This window comes from Mustela lutreola, chromosome 8 (genome assembly GCF_030435805.1).
Source record: "Mustela lutreola isolate mMusLut2 chromosome 8, mMusLut2.pri, whole genome shotgun sequence".
Classification (NCBI taxonomy): Eukaryota; Metazoa; Chordata; class Mammalia; order Carnivora; family Mustelidae; genus Mustela; species Mustela lutreola.
This window is the reverse complement of record NC_081297.1, coordinates 59,817,504-59,834,050: the sequence shown is the minus strand read 5'-3', so window position 1 is coordinate 59,834,050 and position 16,547 is coordinate 59,817,504. Positions and strand designations below refer to the sequence as shown.

General features: G+C 34.3%; 1 pseudogene; it reads left to right on the top strand.

The window, feature by feature from the left end:
- Nucleotides 1–598: 598 nt before the first annotated feature.
- On the top strand, nt 599–8,990 carry LOC131839751 (olfactory receptor 6C74-like; annotated as a pseudogene).
- The last annotated feature ends 7,557 nt before the right edge of the window (nt 8,991–16,547 follow it).

Here is a 16,547-nt window from a genome sequence, read left to right as displayed (position 1 = left end):
TAAAGTGGTCATGAAGATTTCAATCTTGAAGAGTTTACGGAAGTTTGGTGAAAGTTCTGAATCCCCACTCAGGTATTTAGGTCAAGTTTTTGATTTTTAAAAGGCAAGGAGTCCTCAGCTGAAATCTAACTTACAGAATACTATCATAAGGAGTAATGAACTGAGAAAGAGATAAGTTTAGCAAAAAAGAGTGAGTTACCTGATGGTGTAAAATAACTTAATCTGAACTAAGTAGATTGGGGGAAAATTGCAACTACAGAAGACACAAGTTAAAATATTATGACAATTTTTCTGGATTTTTTTTTTTTTTGGTTTCTATTTTTATATGCCATACATTATCTTTCTGAAATGCCTGAATTAATGACACTCCTAGAGTTGCACTCGGTTAGTGAAATTTTGAGTACAAATTATATGAGCAAGTTTTTAGAGGCTGTTACTGCTGACTAGCATAACACTGAAGGAGGTTGTGTGGCAGGAGCAACACATGTATGGACAGTCTCAAGCTAATAGGTATCTCATGCAAGGTTATACCTTTTATTTCTCATTTTTTCTTACTTTTTAAAATTATTATTTTTTTGGAAGTCAGCAATAAAAAAACCACAGCACAGTAACAACCTTTATTCTTCTTGGACTGACTGATAATCCACAATTACAAGTGGTCATTTTTTTTCTCCTTCTTTTCACCTTCATGTTGCGTGTCAGTGGGAATCTAACCATAATCACCCTCACCCTACTGGACTCTCATCTAAAGACACCCATGTATTTCTTCCTCTGAAGTTTCTCATTTTTAGAAATCTCATTCACAACTGTCTGCATCCCCAGATTTCTTGCCAGTATGGCAACAGATGATAAGTCCATTTCTTACAAGAGTTGTGCAACACAGCTGTTTTTTACTATTGTTTTGGGTGGAATTGAATTTTTTCTTCTAGCTGCCATGTCTTATGACTGCTATGTGGCCATCTGAAAACACCTGCATTACACTACCATCATGAGTGAGAGTCTGCAACTTTTTGGTCTTTGCTTCATGGTTGGCTGGTTTTATAGTAATTGTTCTACCACTCCTTGTGGGTCTCCAGGTAGATTTCTGTGCAAGCAACGCTATAGATCATTTCTTCTGCAATTTTTTCTCCTATATTACAGCTCTCTTGCACAGACACAGATGTAATAGATTTAATGGCATTTCTCTCAGCCATTTTGACCCTCCTGGTTACACTGACATTAGTGATTCTCTCCTACGCAAACATCATCAGGATTATACTGAAGATACCTTCTTCTCAACAGAGGAAGAAAGCCTTTTCTACATGTTCTTCTCACATGGTAGTTGTGTCCATTTCATATGGCAGCTGCATTTTCATGTATGTGAAACCCTCTGCAAAGGACAGAGTATCTTTAAATAAAGGGATAGCCCTGCTCAGTACTTCTGTTGCCCCTCTGTTGAATCCCTTCACTTATATACTGAGAAACAAACAAGTGCAAGATGCTTTTAAGTACATGATCAAAAAGATTGAGATTTTCTCAGTGAAGTGAATCATTTTAGTGATATTACTGAGGTTATGAGTAAAAGAAAGCAAGAAGGATAAAGTGCTTCATAGAACTCTTAATTCTTATATTCAAAATAATAATAACTATTTTTCTTGCTATAATTTTCATGTTGGTCTAATTAATCCCCAAAGCTTAATTCTCTCCCTTTATCTGTCCCTTATTTAGGCCAAAATAATATGCCTTTTTATTTGGTGATTTTATCTATTTCCTAAAAAAATTCTCTCAGAGGAGTACAAAATACACTGTATTTTTTCCTTGTTCTTTTCCACTGTTCTGGAATTCACAGATTCAATTTTCCACATATTCTATATAGAGTTAATGCACCACCTAGAGTTGTGAAACTTAGCTGAGAAACACATACTTCTAGAAATGCCCAAATTGTCACTGAGTCAAGGCAAAATAAAAAATGGGAATTCACCTATAACCTTTAGAGGTATTGAATTACTAACCACCATGTCCTTAAATATTATGGAATTCTTTTGTTTCTGTAAATCGAGGTCATGGCAGCCATTTCAAATAATCAATTTGTAAATTTCTTTTGATTATTATTATTATTCTTTATCATATACTCTACCAGTAAAGAAAAAAAACACAAAAACACTTGAATTTCACAGTATCTGTATATTTGTTTATAAATTATATATTCACTATAGTATAGAATATTTAAACATGTTAATAGAAAAATAGAAATTAAGCAAAGATATTAAGCAAAAGAATCAATATAGTTTATAATACAGATTTATGATATAAATTAATTTTAATGTTAATAGTACAACTATAAAATTAAATTTGATATAACATGTATTATTATATTTGCAAATATCAGGTTATTATGTGAAAAGTTAAATGAAATTCTTATTCTAAGCCTATCTGATCTTGGTAGTTAGAGGGTCTTCATAGGGGCACCTGGGTGTCTCAGTGGGTTGAAGCCTCTGCCTTTGGCTCAGGTCATGATCTCAGGGTCCTGGAATCGAGCCCTGCATTAGGCTCTCTGCTCAGCAGGGAACCTACTTCCCTCTCTCTCTGCCTGCTTCTCTGCCTATTTGTGATCTCTGTCTGTCAAATAAATAAATAAATAAATTTTAAAAAAGAAGGGTCTTCATAGTTCAAAACTAATGCTTCACACTGAATGCTGATCACATCAAAAGAAGGGAGTCACAGTAATTATTATTCTGTTCTATTTGAATTTGTTTTTGATATTGAATTACTGCAATTCTGTCTGCTCTAATGTTAATATGCTGCCTAAACTTTTATTTTTATATAAGCATTTTTAAAGTGCACAGAAATTTTTACTTGGAATATTTTAATAGAGATTATAATAATTCTAAGTTTTCCCAATAGGTGGATGAGAAATTTTCACAATTATTGAGCTTATATAATCTTCAGTAATAATAACTATGGCAATAATTTCAAACAATCAATTTCTAAATTTCTTTCGTTTGCTACAACTTTCTTTTGAAAACTGGTTACTTTTTCACATACTGTTAAAATACCATGCATTAAGAATGGCACATGATATGAGCACTGGGTGTTATACGCAATCGTTAAACACAACATCAGAAACTGATGATGTACTATATATTGGCTAATTGAATTTAAATTAAAAAATAAATAAAATATCATGTATTTTGGAACAGAATGGCAGAGCAATATCTTCATGAAAGCATATACGATTGATGGGTATTTGTTATCATATAAAAGAGAAAATTGGAATATGTCTATTTGTAAAATAAAATCATATATTTCTCTTAATGTGTATTTAAAAAAATATTTTGCCTGAGAAGTTTTGAGTCCCTGATACATTTTTAAAAAATATATCTGAAAAACAATCTGAGGGGTTTGAAGCAGTGCAGGGTGGGAGGTTGGGGGAACCAGGTAGTGGGTATTAGAGAGGGCACGGATTGCATGGAGCACTGGGTGTGGTGCAAAAAACAAGGAATACTGTTATGCTGAAAATAAAAAATAAAATATATATATATATATATATATCTTTAACATACTCTTATATGCTTCCTCCATTCTCCTATCCTCCCTACTCCCTCAACCTCTTCCTCTTTCCTCTTCTGAACCTTCAAATGTAAAAACTATTCTTAGATGGAAGACTGTACAAAAACAGCCTGTGGGCTTGTACTGCAGATTTGGGTTTGCTTGTCCAATGTCTAAATAATAGCAAAAGGCGGGACGCCTGGGTGGCTCAGTTGGTTAAGCAGCTGCCTTTGGCTCAGGTCATGATCCCAGCGTCCTGGGATCGAGTCCCACATCGGGCTCCTTGCTTGGCAGGGAGCCCGCTTCTCCCTCTGCCTCTGCCTGCCATTCTGTCTGCCTGTGCTTGCTCTCTCCCCCCCCACTCTTTGATAAATAAATAAAATCTTAAAAAAAATATAAATAAATAAATAAATAAATAATAGCAAAAGGCTAGGGATGGCCCTAAAGTAAGGATGAAGGTCTGATTTCTTATCTGTTTTACTATTTCAAGGTGATGCAATCTACCTGTTATGTTCTATTAATCAAAAAAATCTAAAATTCAATAACTCAATATTTAGTGCCAATATTGTTTTGATTTAAACCAATAAGTGGTCCATAACTTAACACATATTGCATTTGGTATCATAATCTAATTCATCATATGAATCTACTGTTACCCTCTAAAATTCATCTGGGATAGGGTAGGCAAATATTTGAATTAAATGGGTATGTGGAATGGATTACCATTCCTGCATAATTTTTTAAGTATTTATTTGATGGTAGTATCAAGTACTGCAAGTTTTCCAGGGAAAGATGCTTTGATTTATTATTTGTTTATGAGGGTGAACTCCATGGATTTCTACTTGGTCCTGAGTATATCTCTTTTAACAATATATCAGGATGATTTCTCACATGCAATAGAATCACTGTAAATGAGACTAACATATAGCTGCCACTTATCAATAAAGCTTTCTCCACCCTCATTATTCTCCACTCTAATATGTCTGTACCCTGGCATTCTATCATCGTAATAATTAAGATTAGCTCAGAGATGAGGTGAAACAATCCCGGAAAGTTCCAGATTTTACCCTCTTCAGTGGACAGTTTTCCTGACAAAAGAATTTATATCCTTTCAGGAAAATTGGAAGGTGATTAAGATATTAATATCAATGCATGACACCTCCTCAAGGATAACTTCCTTAACGGGTTCTGGCTCTATGAATGAAGACTAAAGTCTTTATTTGGATAAGGAGTTTAACACCATTCGATGGCTATATCATCCTTGCTTTCACCCAAACTAGAGTTCTTTCAATTATTGAGGTCAAATAGGAACTTAATGGATTGTCTATTTTAGCCTTAGGAGCAGCATGATGTCTTTTTCAAACTAATGCATATCACACAATTTTGATATTCAGTCTAACTCTACCAACTAATAAGTAACCGTACCCATCTTGCCAATGTCAGCTAATTGTTATTACATGACCTCTGCTTTCCCATAGTCCCATCATTTCCAGTGAAATGAGGAAACTCACTGTAATGAAATTATCTCCCACTTTCACTTCAGACCAGCAATTACAGTACCTTTCAATGATGTTAATACCCTCCTGTGCATTAAAAAATGTTCCATATTGCTGTCATTCTAGATCTTTGGACTTATTTCTCTAATATTTCAGCTTTAATCAGGATAAGTCATTCACAAATTCAAGTAGTTATCTAATTGAACAAAAAATTATAGCCATCATCAGAAGTTTGAACTCTTCCATTAAATCCACAATCACTACTCAGTCCTCACCCTGATCTATGATATGCTGGTAAACTAGCTTTCTGAAAGTAAAACCCTAATTTAGAGCCAAAAACAAACAAACCAACAAACCCCAAATCATTAAAAATATATCAATAAATTCACCCTGATATAGAATTATATTTACTTTCTTTCTGGTATATCACCCTTAGAATCTATTATCACATATATTCCCCCAGGCTTTTGTTAATGTAAGTTGGTGAATTATTGCTATGGTCTTAATAGGAACCCCAAAATTCATATTTTGAAATTCTAACTCCCAAAGGTGATGGTGGTAGGGGATAGGGCCTTTGGGAGGTAGTTAGATCATAGGCGTGAAACCACTAACAGGATTAGTGCTCTTATGAAAGGACCCCAGAGAATTCTGTCCCCCTCCTTCCACCATGTAAGCATACAATGAGAAAACAGAAAACTGGAAGAAGGCCCTTATCTGACCACAATGACACTCTGAACACGGTTTTCCATGCTCCAGAACTGTGTGAAATACATTTCTTTTTATGTATGACACAGAGTCTTCTGATATTTTGTTATAGTAGTCCAAATAGACTAGAACAATTACTACAATACTTTTTGGTAGTTAAGTTTTCTTTTTTGAGGTTTGAATGTTAGCCAATAAGCATGTGAAATATATTCACTATCGTGCTACAAGGCAGAAAGGTTGTATCTAACTATATAGAGAGAAGGGAAATGACAAGTTTGTGGCTTTAAATTCTTAGCTTGATTTATACTCAGCAAAATGAAGTTCCCATGACTACCCTCAAGAAATTTATTATCTCTTATAGCTTTATGTCAGTTGTTACTGAAAACAAAGGAGGTTCTGGTCTTTTTTTATTTTTTCAGTTGAAGTGTTGACATATAACACTGTTATGGTTTCACGTGTAAAACATGGTGATTTGATATTTATATACACTGCAAAATCATCTCCACAATAAGTCTATTTACAATCTGTCACCATACATGGTTACATTTTTTTTCTTGTGATGAGATATTTTAAGATTCATTCTCTTTGCAACTTCCAAATATGTCATAAAACATTATTAGTTATAGCCACCATAGATATGTGAATATATTTCACATGCTTATATTGTTTTGTATCATCTCTATTTACTTTGAAAAAGGTTATCCTTTCAAGCAAGCTTCTTTCTTTCTTTTTTTTTTTTTTAAGATTTTACTTATTTATTTGAGAGAAAGAGAGAGAGTGAGCATAACCAGAGGGAGGGAAATAGGGAGAGGGAGAATCAGGCTCCCAGCTGAACAGGGAGCCCAAAGCAAGGCTCAATCCCAGACCCCAAGATCATGACCTGAGCCAAAGGCACATATTTAATTGACTGTGCCACCCAGTTGCCCCAATAGAAGCTTCTTTCTAAGTGATAATCTAAGTAACTCATCAATACTTGATGCCAAGGATTCCTGATATCTTATCTTCTTACTGTTTTCAAACACTTCAAGTTCAGATAGCTAATTAAAAAAAAAAAAAAATCCTCCTTAAGAGTTTATTTGATGCAACCAGCTGTGAAGTCATGACTTTTGAGTGCCAATTTTCCATGGACTTTTTACATATCTTGTATTAGCTCTTGCTCTACATTACTTTTACAATTGTTTTTAAATCATTCAGCAACGGAGATAGAGATCATTTATTCCTCAAGGGTAGAAGGCAGGTGTTTTTGTTTGTTTGTTTGTTTGTTTGTTTTTTTTTTTCCCTAACTGGAATTAAGATAATGTCCTGTACTGGGCAAGACTGGGCAGGTTTACTGGCAACCTCTTTAAAGTACTGGTATTTTTCTAAGCTCAGGGTCTCAGTTGTGACACAGACCTATCGTATTTAATAATATCACCCAATACATTGTTTTATTATTGCCTTAACAAACTCAAATCTGTTTAGTTGGTACAAATTCCAGATGGTAACATGGCCACATAGATTCAAACTTAATTCTTGGTAAGTTTTATAAAATTTTCCTTGTCCCTCATCCCCTGACTCCTCTAGATGAGGGGTTCCTGAGTATGAGAAGGGTATGACTGGAAACCGGATGAAATTATAGTTGTGGAATGGACTACTCAGATTTTGTGGAAGTGGAGAGAGAGAGGGAGAGAGAGAAAACCCATTATCAGGGAAGAGGACACTTTAGATCCCAGAAGACTTAATGATCTTTGCCGCTAAGAACTGTCTCTGGAGCCTTTCTCCAAAAGACAAATACTTCAGGGCAAGAATTTTAAATTTGCTTGACTTTTAGGTAAGCCATCCTCCATCAGATGAAGATAACAGAGATAATAGGGAACCACTCCAGCACCTCCTAGTCACCCCACACACCTACCTTCACCCACAGGCAAAATACTTCTTTTCAAAACTTATTTTAATTCCGGTAAAATTAACAGACAGTGCAATATTCATTTTAAGTGTACAATATAGTGATTCAGCAATTGTATACATTTTTCATTGTTCATCACGATAGGTGTATTCTAAATTCCCTTCACCTATTTCACCCGTCCCTCCACTCACCTACCCCCTGATAACCATCTGCTTGTTCTCTATAGTTAAGAGTCCACTTTTTGGTTTGTCTCTTTTTCTTTGTTTCTTCCTTAAATTCCACATGTGAGAGAGAAATCGTATGTTATTTATCTTTCTCTGAATGACTTGTTTCACTTAGCATTATATCCGCTAGATCTATCCTTGTTGCAAATGACAAGATTTCATTCTTTTTATGGCTGAGTAATATCAAATTGTATATATATATATATATATATATATATATATATATATATATATATTTGAAGATAGATGATGGATATATAGATAGATGATAGATACTAGAAAGATAACTATTATATCTTCTTTATCAATTCATCTATCAATGGATACTTGGGTTGTATTGCTTCCATAATTTGGCTTTTTATAAAAAGTGCTGCAGTAAACATAGGGGTACAATATCCTTCCAAATTAATGCTTAAAATTGTTTGGGTAAGTACCCAGTAGTGGAATTGCTGGGTCATATGGTGGTTCTATTTTTAATTTTTTGAGGAATCTCCATAGTGTTTTCCACAGTGGCTGTTCTGATTTGCATTCCCACCAACAGTGTACAAGGGTTCCTTTTTATCCATATCCTCACCAGTATGTGTTCTTTCTTGTGTTTTTTTACTTTAGTCAGGCAAAATGCTTCCAAATGTCTTCCTCACTCCTATTTTAAGTCATATAGTGGAGCAGACAAATGTCACATGGATGATGGCTTGAACAAATAGGACAGATGTATTAAATATACGTAAGCAGTCCCTCCAAAAACAAGTTATTGAATTGGGAGCCCTGAGAGCCAGCTGAAAGCTATGTCAGAAGCATTACTAACCTGTAATATGAATGATGGATTTTTAACTCAGCTGCCAACCTCCAAAATTGTAAACTCTTTCTAGGAGACCTTAGCCCCAAGAGGGCTTATACTTGTGTGAGGGCTAGTGACTGGCTTGCATCCTTTTGGAGAACTCTGTGACTAGCATCTTGGGAGTGATAAAAGAGACCTGCAGAATAATCAGAGAGGACAACAGAGGAACATACTTAGGTGAATTTGCAGCAGAAGCTGAGTTGGTTTAGAAATGAGGGATGGATTTTGTGGGTGGAAATTCTGAAACATTTCTACATGTGATAGCTTTTGCTCTGGACTTTCTATTCAGGAATATTTTGCAACAGATTTGGTAGATTTTTTCCCCTTAGAAGTATATTAAAAATACTATCTTTGCATTCGGTTTCCCTTTCTTCCCCTAATGTCCTCCATGCCATCCCTTATGTTCTACATATGAGTGAAACTGTGTGATAATTGTCTTTCTCTGCTTGTCTTCTTTCACTTAGCATAATCTTCTCCACTTCCACTCATGTCAGTGTAAATGATGGGCATTCATCCTTTCTGATGGCTGAGTAATATTCCATTGTATATATGAACAATCTTCTTTATCCATTCATCTCTTGAAGGGTATCTGGTCTCCTACCACATTTAGGCTATTGTGGACATTGCTGCTATGGACATTCAGGTGCATATGCTCCTTATTTTCACTGCATCTGTATCTTTTGGATAAATACCTAGTAGTGCAACTGCTGGGACATAGGGTAGCTCTAGTTTTTAACTTTTTGAGGAATTCCCATACTATTCTCCAGAGTAGCTGTACCAGCTTCCATTGCAACCACCAGTGTAAGAGGGTTCCCCTTTCTCCATACCTTGACAACATTTGTTGTTTCCTGTCTTGTTAATTTTTGCCATTCTAACTGCTGTAAGGTAGTATCTCCCTGTGGTTTTGACTGCTAACTGAACATAATAATTTTTAAAAAAGATATTGCCTTCTAGTAGGGAAAAATTAGGAAGGTTTTCCTCTTGAAAAGACTGAGAATTTACTAATTTAGGGATTCCTCAGCTTTAGATGTAGGTGCACTGTGTAACACAATACCCATTAGAGCCCTTCTCTGCAGAGAAAGGGAACTGATAAGAATATGAAGCTCTTGCTTCCTGCTATATAATAAATAATAAAGCTTTCTGTCACTTACCCAATAGGATCCCTCTGTTCAGTATCTGTGAAATGATGGTTGGCCAACCTGTTAGACTCGAGGTAAAATATCAGGCTTTGATTAATACCATAGATTTCGGGGTGCCTGGGTAGCTGAGTGGGTTAAAGCCTCTGCCTTTGGCTCTAGTCATGATCCCAGGGTCCTGGGACTGAGCTCCACATTGGACTCTCTGCTTCCCTCTCTCTCTCTGTCTGCCTCTCTGTGCACTTGTGATCTCTCTCTCTGTGTCAAATAAATAAATAAAATCTTAAAAAATATACCATTGATTTGGTAGATTATAAGAAAGACAAATATTGTAGCACTTTAATCACTAATAGCTTTACTTTTATCTTATTTAAATGTTCAGTCTGGTATGTTGAAACTCCTCTATGAAGTCACTGTGTTTCTAAGTTAATGCAATGGTGTCAGGAACCTGGGTTTACTCCCTCTTGTTGAACAGCCAGTGTATTCCTAGTATGGTTGCTCATATTCATGGCTCTAAATGGCTTGTCTTCCCATGTGCTGATATCACAGCAATGAGAGGGGGGTTAAATGGAAAAGAGCAAATCTCTTTCATCAAACGATAGTCCATGGAAATTGCATATCTCCACTTATAACCTTTGCTCATAATTTAGTCACATGGTCACAACAAGTTGCAAGGAAGTCTAGCTATAGACATAGATAAATATTCTATTAATACTGAAGAAGTGAAGAATGGGTGTTATGAAATATAAGTTTAAGATCTACTAGATCATTTTACAAAGACTTTTGGAGGACAGACTAAATTTAGAATAGAAACAAAATAACATACAGGACATAAAATTTTAGCTATTTCAGGTACAGTTTTTTTCTATGACTGGCTAATAAATTCTCCAGCTAATACTGTCACCTGTTATTACCAACTAAAATAATCTTTGCTTTTAAAACTTCCATTTTTTTATCTATGTATTTGGGATATTAAAACACATCTGTGTGGAAGGGCAAGCTCAGATTAGGGACATCTATACTGAAAGCTTTGGAGACACAGTTAAAAGTAGCTTTGAAAAAATATATATAATTTATTTTTTTAAGTATTTAGTGCCCGGGGAGAACTCATGTATAATGTATAAATTTGCAACCCTTGGGAATGGTGTTCTTGGATCTCATAACTTCTGGGAACTCGTCATAATCTTTAGATATTTTCCTTCAGGGCCCAGAAAGCATAAATACTCAATAGGATCAAGTGTTCATGAATTATATGGCACTGCAAATAATACTAAGAAAAGCATTCAAAACATAAATAAGTAAATTATAGTAATGGGGAAATTTAATATACTACTCTACAAATCTGGAAAAAAAGCTCTAAAGCCATTTACAAAGTAGTTATGAATAGAAAAGAAAAATAATCATAGATTGTGGGATAAATGGAGATTCCTTCAGAAAGGAATGGAATGTCAGTGTGGTTTGTTCAGCCTGATGATAAAAAAGTTAAATATTTAAACAGAGATATTTTGTCTGAATAAGTCTGTTTATTAGTTTCCAAAAAGAGTGTTTAATTTTTAGGTGTTTTTGGCAGACTGACTTATGACTCAAATGGTTGAAAAGGATTGGTATGTCTAAAGTTTATTTAGGTCATATTTCCATTAGATATGTTTTAACCCATTTTCTCCTATTTTTACCATTATGGTATTAACCCTACTTTTTCTAACCTTTAAACTGTGATTTAAGAAAAATCATGGAAAAAGAATACAATGAAAATTAAGTATTAAAAAACATTACTTTTCAAAAATTTCACTAATATTCACAATATCTAACCTAGTTCTGATTTCTAATGGTTTTGTAATGTGACCTTGTTAACTTTTGTACAATGCATGTTGGGGGGATTATTGGTGTTTGTAACTGTTGAAGTTGGACAAAAAAATAACCTTATATAATAAAACTGTGATTAAGGTGATTTAGATATAAGCATTCCTACAGTTGTTGCCATTGGAGTAATTTGTGTAAATGAAGAAAAATTTATAATTCATCACTTTACAATTATGTGAACGTAAAAGGACTGTGGAGGAAAAACAACAGTCCTTACTTCTATCCACTCAGTTATTAACATGACTGACAACAGATCTTATTTTTCAATCTGAGAATTCTCCTATAAATGCCTACAGGTATAACTGGAAACAAATTTTGTTTGTACTTGTATGGTTATTTTTATGTATATGTCTTTGAAATAATAATGTATGTTTTAGAGATTGGAAATAATTATATCAAAATTCTCAAAACAGAAAATATTTTCTATCTTGGTCCCATTACTAAACCTTAATTATTTTACATGTTTGATATGAAGATACTGAAAAAAGAAATCTTCCTTAGAATCATTAATTTAAAAAAAAAAAGCACTATAAGTTGCCCCATAATTGTTGGTACAGATTGTACTTTTCAGAGGACAATTTAGGAAAAATCCTCTTTCAAACTTAATCCTGATCTCAAATTTTTGTCTCAATATATGCCATGTATTGCGATAATCATATTTATCTGTAATTAATATTTATTTAACTACTTGTTATTTGAATATCCTTATAATAGAGAAATACATGTCTTCTAAAATTTTGTCAGCACTCTTTTTTTTTTTTTTTTTTTTTTAAGTTTTTTCCAGCTTTATTGAAAAAAATCGACATATTATAATTTGTGAATTTAAGAAATGATTTCTTATAACATTGCAAACTTTTAACATTGTGTAAATTTTGTACAATTTGATAAATTGGTATACATTTTTATTGCAATATAATCTACATAAAAATGTTAATACATCTACTATCTCGTATAGTTGCCACTGTTTTTTATGCATGTATCGTAAGGAATTTTAAGATCTACTCTCTTAGCAACTTTTATGTATATAGTATAGTAGAGATAAACTTCAGAGGTCTTGTGGGTTTTGTTCCAGACTGCCTCAATAAAGTCATTATCTCAATAAACTAAGTCAAATTATTATTTTTTTTGGTTTCCCAGTGCATATAAAAAATTATGTTTCCCAGTTGTCAGCACTCTTTTGTGATTCACTGTGTTTGAAACTTACCAAATACCCTTCATCGGTTGCTGGGGGGAGGGGGGTTGGGAGAAGGGGGTTGAGGTTATAGACATTGGGGAGGGTATTTGCTTTGGTGAGTGCTGTAAAGTGTGTAAAGTGAAATATCACTTTACTAACTGTGTACAGTGTACACAGACCTGTACCCCTGGGGATAAAAATTTATGTTTATAAAAAATAAAAAATTAAAAAAAAAATACCCTTCATCTCTTTTAGGCCATGCTGACCTCAAATTGTTCAGCTTTTCAGTCTGTATTTTAGATAAAGAATAAATGGTAAGTTTAAAGCATAGAAGCAGATGAAAGAAATTTTATGGTAAACATTTTTGTGTAATTTTTATTTACTAATAATAATTTACATATTATTAATTTTAAGATTACACTAATTTTTATTTTAATTTTCTTTTAGTTTTTACTTACTAATTTACTTCTTTTAATTTTTCCCCATAAAGTCACTATTCTCTCTTTCTTTTTAAAGATTTATTTATTTATTTGAGAGAAAGAAAAAGACAGAGAGCAAGGGGAAGGGCAGAGGAAGAGGGACAGAAGCAGACTCCATACTGAGCATGGAGTGGGAATTAATCTGGGATCCTGAGATTATGACCTGAGCCAAAATCAAGAGCCTGCCACTTATCTGATTCAGGCAACCTTCACCATGCTATTTCTAAAAACCATAGCATCTCTACGTTTCCATAAGCTTTATCTTTATCTTTCTCCCTGCTCATGCAATTTCCTGAAACCCTATTTATTTATTTCTATCTGCTTATATATCCACTACTATCATTTATATTTTTTTCATTTTTCAGAATCATAACTTTTAGAGGAAAACTGCACTTTTTTTTTTAATTACACACACCAATATTACCAGACTGTTCCTACTGATGTATTTGAGAGTACAACATGGGAAGAAAGGGATGATAACAGAGATTGATGGGATGGAAGTACTAAGAAGAATAGAAAATAAACCCATTCATGATATTTCATATTAATTTCTCTGAAATTGTATCTCATTAGCCATGAAAGAAATGACAGAAGAATCAGGCACTTGAATTTGATTAGTTGAGTAAAATGGTAAAGCTATAGTAACCCTGTTTATTGACAGGATCAAGTGCTGTATGTTTTATGAAAACATTTTCTGATGTACTTTTAAAGACAATAATCGTTTTGGTTCTAGAATAAAAATCTCTTAATTGAATAGGAAATGGAATCTATCTCAACTCTTCCATAAAATCAAGAGAGAAGAAGCATTTTTCAATGTTTTAAATGCACTCTAATTTCCCTGTGATATTTCCTCATATAAAAATGCTCAACAATTGCTGTAATCACATGAGTTAGTCTCTGGTAGAACTGAATTAAGGATGAAATTCTCTGTCCACCTCAATTTCTTTCATGAGCACTTTATAGTTTTCTGAGTATAGATTCTGTGTCTCTTTGGTTAGGTTTATTCCTAGGTATCTTATGGTTTTGGGTGCAATTGTAAATGGGAATGACTCCTTAATTTCTCTTTCTTCTGTCTTGCTGTTGGTGTAGAGAAATGCAACTGATTTCTGTGCATTGATTTTATATCCTGACACTTTACTGAATTCCTGTATAAGTTCTAGCAGTTTTGGAGTGGAGTCTTTTGGGTTTTCCACATATAGTATCATATCATCTGCGAAGAGTGATAATTTGACTTCTTCTTTGCCGATTTGGATGCCTTTAATTTCCTTTTGTTGTCTGATTGCTGAGGCTAGGACCTCTAGTACTATGTTGAATAGCAGTGGTGATAATGGACATTCCTGCCATGTTCCTGACATTAGCGGAAAAGCTTTCAGTTTTTCTCCATTGAAAATGATATTTGCGGTGGGTTTTTCATAGATGGCTTTGATGATATTGAGGTATGTGCCCTCTCTCCCTACACATTGAAGAGTTTTGATCAGGAAGGGATGCTGTACTTTGTCAAATGCTTTTTCAGCATCTATGGAGAGTATCATATGGTTCTTGTTCTTTCTTTTATTGATGTGTGGTATCACATTGACTGATTTGCGGATGTTGAACCACCTTGCAGCCCTGGAATAAATCCCACTTGGTCATGGTGAATAATCTTTTTAATGTACTGTTGAATCCTATTGGCGAGTATTTTGTTGAGTATTTTCACATCTGTGTTCATCAAGGATATTGGTATGTAGCTCTCGTTTTTGATGGGATCCTTGTCTGGTTTTGGGATCAAGGTGATGCTGGCCTCATAAAATGAGTTTGGAAGTTTTCCTTCCATTTCTATTTTTTGGAACAGTTTCAGGAGAATAGGAATTAGTTCTTCTTTAAATGTTTGGTAGAATTCCCCCGGGAAGCTGTCTGGCCCTGGGCTTTTCTTTGTTTGGAGATTTTTAATCACTGTTTCAATCTCCTTACTGGTTATGGGTCTGTTCAGGCTTTCTATTTCTTCCTGGATCAGTTGTGGTACTTTATATGTTTCTAGGAATGCATCCATTTCTTCCAGATTGTCAAATTTATTGCCGTAGAGTTGCTCAGAGTATGTTCTTATAATTGTTTGTATTCCTTTGGTGTTAGTTGTGATCTCTCCTCTTTCATTCATGATTTTATTTATTTGGGTCCTTTCTCTTTTCTTTTTGATAAGTCGGGCCAGGGGTTTATCAATTTTATTAATTCTTTCAAAGAAGCAGCCCCTAGTTTCATTGATTTGTTCTATTGTTTTTTTTGGTTTCTATTTCATTGATTTCTGCTCTGATCTTTATGATTTCTCTTCTCCTGCTAGGCTTAGGGTTTCTTTCTTGTTCTTTCTCCAGATCCTAAAGAAATGGAAAAATGTTCCATGCTCCTGGATTGGAAGAATAAATATTGTGAAAATGTCTATGCTACCTAAAGCAATCTACACATTTAATGCAATTCCTATCAAAGTACCATCCATATTTTTCAAAGAAATGGAACAAATAATTCTAAAATTTATATGGAACCAGAAAAGACCTCAAATAGCCAAAGGGATATTGAAAAAGAAAGCCAACAATTCCGGACTTCAAGCTCTATTACAAAGCTGTCATCATCAAGACAGCATGGTACTGGCACAAAAACAGACACATAGATCAATGGAAAAGAATAGAGAGCCCAGAAATAGACCCTCAACTCTACATCAACTAATCTTCGACAAAGCAGAAAAGAATGTCCAATGGAAAAAAGACAGCCTCTTCAATAAATGGTGCTGGGAAAATTGGACAGCCACATGCAGAAAAATGAAATTGGACCATTTCCTTACACCACACACAAAAATAGACTCAAAATGGATGAAGGACCTCAATGTACGAAAGGAATCCATCAAAATCCTTGAAGAGAACACAGGCAGCAATCTCTTCGACCTCAGCCGCAGCAACATCTTCCTAGGAACAACGCCAAAGGCAAGGGAAGCAAGGGCAAAAAATGAACTATTGGTATTTCATCAAGATCAAAAGCTTTTGCACAGCAAAGGAAACAGTTAACAAAATCAAAAGACAACTGACAGAATGGGAGAAGATATTTGAAAATGACATATCAGATAAAGGACTAGTGTTCAGAATCTATAAAGAACTTAGCAAACTCAACACACAAAGAGCAAATAATCCAATCAAGAAATGGGCAGAGGACATGAACAGACATTTCTGCAAAGTAGACATCCAGATGGCCAACAGACAC